Genomic DNA, 6,000 nt, shown 5'->3' with positions numbered 1-6,000 from the left:
ATTTAGGGAGTCCGCCAGATCAGAGGCAGTAGGGATGACCAGGGATGTTCTCTTGATAAGTGTGTGAGTTAGACCATTTTCCTGTCCTGCTAAGCATTCAAAATGTAATGAGTACTTTTGGGTATCAGGGAAAATGTATGAAGTAAAAAGTACATCATTTTCTTTAAGAATGTAGTGAAGTAAAAGTAGTCAAAAATATAAATTGTAAAGTAAAGTACAGATATCCCCAAAAACTACTTATGTAAAAATACTTGAAACTCCTACTTCAGTACTTTACACCCATGGCTCTTCCTCTGAAACCGCCTGATATAGAGGTCCTGGATGACAGGGAGCTCGGCCCCAGTGATGTATGGGGAAGTCCGCACCACCCTCTGTAGTGCTTTGAGGTGGGGGAGAAGAGGCTCTGCCGTGCCCTCTTCAGGACAATGAATTTAGGCCATGTTTTATTATATAATTTAACAAAAAACACACAAAAAAAACAATGAGAATGAGATTCGCAACACAATTACTTTTGATTTGTTAAAGAAATAAGAAAGTATAAGCACAACTAGGCCTAGTTTTAACTTCAAGGCAATTGAGTTGCACCTCTAAATTAGTGTTCAGGATGCCAAGTTTTACAAATACCACCAAAGAGTGGATTAATTTGTCACTTTGGATATTGGCTTATTTCCAGTGGTGGAAAAAGTACTCAATTGTCATACTTGTGTAAAAGTAAAGATACCTTAATAGAAAATGACTCAAGTAAAAGTGAGAGTCACCCAGTAAAATACTACTTGGGTAAAAATCTAAAAGTATTGATTTTAAATATAAGAAGTTTCAAAAGTAAAAGTATAAACCATTTAAAAATTCTCATAGTAAGCAAAACAGACTGCACTATTTTTTTTTTTGTCGGATAGCCAGGGAGCACACTCCAACACACATCAAAGCATTTGTTTGTGTCTAGTCAGTCCGCCACATCATGACCGGGGATGTTCTCTTGATACGTGCGTGAATTGGACCATTTTCCTGTCAAAATGTAACGAGTACTTTTGGGTGTCAGGGAGAATGTATGGAGTAAATAGTACATTATTTGCTTTAGGATTGTAGTGAAGTATAAGTAAAAGTTTTAAAAAATATAAATAGTAAAGTACAGATATCCCCCAAAACTACTTAAATAGTACATCAAAATGTTTTTACTTAAGCACTTTACACCACTGCTTATAAACTCACATTTTGAGAGACGTACTATTTTCCATTCTGATGCAATCGTGAGTGGATGAATAAATCCTACTGGTTGTAGGATGGTAGAGGTTCGCCTTGTTGCCTGGAGACTGATGGGGCGGAAGCTTTCGGTATGAAACTGTCCCTATATGCACGACATGTTGGATCAAAAGGAGCCATTGCTCAGAGGGGGAGGGCCTTCGCGTCAGAGCCGTAATGTCGTCAGATTCATGTAATGTCGAAATATCGGCATTGAAAACAGCGCTGTCGCGGTTGCGGTTTGGCGTCCATGATAAGTGATGCTACTGCAGAGGATTCCGGAGCGCGAGCTCGGAACGCAGCGGGAGAGAAGTAACCACTCCCCCTCTTCTCCTTTTTACTTCAAGTAACGGCAGGTAAGGAAACAATATCTTAATAATAATGCTTACTAAAAAGCGCAATATATTTCAAGTTTACGTTACATAGTGAGAATTCGTGGCGCATGTATTTTTTTTTTTAAACGTCTCAGGTCCGGGTTAGGTCAGTCAGCCGCTCCTCCTCTGTCGTTTCACAACAGTTTTTTTTTGTCGGAATGTTGTACTGTTACTTTGCAGTGTTTTGATGGGTCTAATCAGTTCCAATGTTGGCCCCTTCCCCACACTAAATTCCCGAAATGGTATGGATTACTAATGTTGTCATATCGTTTAACTTTAGGGAAGTGACTTGAGTACAATGGCGTTAAATGGGAAACCGCGTTCTGTAATTCCACCATCATAGATAGCAGCAGTCAACGGTCATCTGCCCACACGCCTACTGTTAGCGAGAACTGCGTCAAGTTTACAGTGACAATGTCATTCAAATACAATTCTAAATACTACCGTTACTCCAATCAGTTCCCTAAGCAGTAGATCAATCATCTATTGGCGTTTATTACTGGATGTGGAAAGCTAACTAGCTACCTTCGCTAACGTTACTGTAGCTACGTTAAGTATCCTAGGTTAGTTCCGTTAACTAGCTAGCTAGCGGTCGCCATTTGAGCGAATGGACGGCCACTGGCTGTCAAACATTGGATAAGTTAACATTTGCTCCTTACCAGGAAACGTGTTACCGTAATTTTCTGCTAGCTACAAACTTTGTGGCTATCTAATGCTAGGGGAATTTTGAACGTTTGCTATAGCCCTGGCTAGTCGAATGTGTATGGTGCGTCTTAGCTAGGGTTGGCTAGCTTTGTTAGTGTCTAATGAAATGGCTACCTCGTAAGAAAAGTCCTATATCGCTAGCTAGTTTTATGATTAGCAGCTGACTTACTATCCCCCATTGGTTAATGTGAACATTGGCTAACTAAGCTAGCTAGCTATCATGTAGAAGAATCCATGGCTACCGTTAGTTAGCTAGCCAGGCACCTTTTAGTGTCAAGGAAGTTTGCTGAAGCCATTCAGACAGACACTGTCTCCTGTCATTTGTTCGCTAGCTAGATTGACATCAACAAACCATAGGATAACAGTGACGTAGAATCTATAGTGCATGCCCAACGTTAGATCGGCTGTGCTGTTCAGAGCAAGATGTTTTATTTTTTACATTTTATTATGAACAAAAAACAAATACAGAAATATACAAACAAGAGTACATAAACCTAACAGACAGGGGTATTACATATCAAGATGCATTTTAAATGTTAAATTGTTTTTACATTTACTGATAATTTCAAAGTAGAATTTTAAATTTGATCTTAAATGTGAAGAAGGGTTTGTTCTCCTCCCACTTCGTTTTATGGAAAATCCTCAACATTTTCACTTGGAGTATTGTTATATTCTCCCAAAAGAAGAATATCACCTTTTAGGGGCAGCTCTAAAACGATTTGAAACTCATCAGGAGTGAATGTAACATTGTGTGTTCTCATGAATTCTGGATAATCATATACTTGTCCATCATTCAATTAAAATAAATACATATTTTTTGTAACCTTTTTAACTAGGCATGAACAAATTCTTATTTTCAATGACTGCCTAGGAACAGTGGGTTAACTGCCTGTTCGGGGGCAGAACAACAGATTTGTACCTTGTCAGCTCGGGGTTTTGAACTTGCAACCTTCTGGTTACTAGTCCAATGCTCTAACCGCTAGGCTACTCTGCCACCCCTTTAACCCAGATAATGCTGTTGTCAAACCAGTTCTGGAAAAACAAAGACTTGTTTTTGTATTTTATGTTTTTATTTTTCCAGATAGTATATCAATGTGGCGGAAAATTACGTTTTGTACATGAGGTTTAAAGTTAGAAGTACTTGTTTATGAAAGTTAGCAAGCTTAATAGGGATCTTACCCACATCAAAGTTGCATTTGAGTGAGAGTTCTACCACCAATTTGTTGAAATATTAAATTAGGAATTATATTCCAAATGTAAAATGTATTTCTTAAATAGTTTTGTATCCATTTTATTTGAAAAATGATATTAAGAGGTTTTAAAATCCAGAGCATTCAACCCTCTCTCATTTTGGGTACTACATATTACCGCTTTTCTTAAATAATTTTGTTTTTTTCCCTCCATATGAAGTTAAATAATGTAGTTTCAACCATTTTAGTTACTGACAGAGGAACATCCAAGGCAAGGGAGGTATAAACTAATCTGGACTGACTTTCAGATTTTGACAAAGTACATGTCCAGATTAAGAAATATCTCTTAATAACGAGGAGTTAAATTTCTTTCCAATTGTCTCTACAATAGGAGAGAAATTTCAGTTGGCCCTTTCTATCTGACATTTGCAAACTTTAATACCAAGATATGTGATCAAATCTTTTACAGGGATTTTACATACTGAGTTTAAGTCACATCTTTTCAACACAAATAATTCACGTCCTAATATTCAGAGATAAATCCGGTACATGTGAGAAGGCATTAGTACACTCAATAACTTTATGATCTTTAAAAAAAAAAATGTCGTCAGCCAATTGTGAACATTTTATCTTGTATCTGAATACCCCTAAAACTATCCTTATTGATATGAAGTGTGATAACTTGTGTGACCAATAAGAAAGGAGAAATTGGGCGTCCTTGTTTAATTCCGCATCTAATGTCAAATCTCTGAAGTTCCATGGGATAATTTAACAGCGCTGTTACAATTCTTGTAAAGTGTCTGAATTACAATTTGAAAATATTGTCTAAAATCAGTTTCAAAAAATAAAATGTTAAACTGTATCAAAAGCCTTGTAAGTCTACAAATAAAATAAAGCTATCTTCCATAATGTGCTCATTGTTGTCTATTAAGTACAATACTAGTCAAAATATTATTACATATACAGTGCTGTGAAAAAGTATTTGCCCCCTTCGTGATTTCATATTTTTTGCAAGTTTTTCACACAATGTTTCAGATCAAACCCATTTTAATATTACACCAAGATAAACTGCAATTTGTGTTTACTTGGGTTAAGTGATCATTTTATTTATTAAGGGAAAAAAGCTATCCGAACCTTCATGGCCCTATGTGACAAAGTAATTGCACCCCCTGTTAAATTGTGAATTTACTGTGGTTAATCACATTTTTTGGAAGCTGAGTTGAATTTCACTAGCCACGCCCAGGCCTGATTACTGCCAGACCTGTTGAATCAAGACATCACTTTTATTTAACCAGGTAAGCTAGTTGAGAACAACTGCGACCTGGCCAAGATAAAACAAAGCAGTGCGACACAAACAATCACATTTATTTGTCACATACACATAATTAGCAGATGTTAATGCGAGTGTAGAGAAATGCTTATGCTTCTAGTTCCGACCATGCAGTAATATCTAACAAGTTATATAACCTAAAAATTTCACAACTACCTTCTACACACAAGTGTAAAGGAATGAATAAGAATATGTACATAAAAATATATGAATGAGTGATGCCCGAACAGCATAGGCAAGATGCAGTAGATGGTATAGAGTACAGTATATACAGTGGGAAGAACAAGTATTTGATACACTGTCGATTTTGCAGGTTTTCCAACCTACAAAGCATGTAGAGGTCTGTCATTTTTTAAATCATGGGTACACTTCAACTGTGAGAGACGGAATCTAAAACAAAATCCAGAAAATCACATTGTATGATTAAGTAATTAAATTAGCATTTTATTGCATGACATAAGTATTTGATCACCTACCAACCAGTAAGAATTCCGGCTCTTACAGACCTGTTAGGTTTTCTTTAAATTTGAGATAGGGGGCGGTCTTTTAATTTTTGGATAAAAAACGTTCCCGTTTTAAACAAGATATTTTGTCACGAAAAGATGCTCGACTATGCATGTAATTGACAGCTTTGGAAAGAAAAAACTCTGACGTTTCCAAAACTGCAGAGATATTATCTGTGAGTGCCCCAGAACTAATGCTACAGGTGAAACCAAGATGAAATTTCATACAGGAAATAGTCCAGATTTTGAATGCACTTGTGTTCCAATGTCTCCTTATATGGCTGTGAATGCGCCAGGAATGAGCCTGCACTTTGTCGTTTCCCCAAGGTGTCTGCAGCATTGTGACGTATTTGTAGGCATATCATTGGAAGATTGACCATAAGAGACTACATTTACCAGGTGTCTGCCTGGTGTCCTCCGGCAAAATTATTGCGTAATCCAGGTCCATGCGCGTTCCATTTTCTTCAGAGGAGAAAGTCAACTGCCACGAATGATTTATCATCGATAGATATGTGAAAAACACCTTGAGGATTGATTCTAAACAACGTTTGCCATGTTTCTGTCACTATTATGGCGTTAATTTGGAAAACAGTTTGCATTGTAATGACTTAATTTGTTTTTTTTCTTACTCAAACTTGATGAACAAAACGGAGCGATTT

At 36.9% G+C, this 6,000-nt stretch overlaps 1 protein-coding gene across 1 annotated transcript in view; it reads left to right on the top strand.

The window, feature by feature from the left end:
* Positions 1 to 1,392: 1,392 nt before the first annotated feature.
* The window catches only part of LOC124007809 (uncharacterized protein KIAA0232-like), a 40,844-nt gene continuing 36,236 nt past the window's right edge, over positions 1,393 to 6,000 (top strand). Inside the window, exon 1 of the mRNA XM_046318584.1 lies at positions 1,393 to 1,595. The gene's annotated coding sequence lies outside the window, so the exon portion shown is untranslated. The remainder of the gene's footprint in view (positions 1,596 to 6,000) is intronic.

This window comes from Oncorhynchus gorbuscha, linkage group LG21 (genome assembly GCF_021184085.1).
Source record: "Oncorhynchus gorbuscha isolate QuinsamMale2020 ecotype Even-year linkage group LG21, OgorEven_v1.0, whole genome shotgun sequence".
In the NCBI taxonomy this organism is placed as follows: domain Eukaryota; kingdom Metazoa; phylum Chordata; class Actinopteri; order Salmoniformes; family Salmonidae; genus Oncorhynchus; species Oncorhynchus gorbuscha.
Note: the sequence above shows the minus strand (reverse complement) of the source record. Positions and strands in the feature narration are given on the sequence as shown.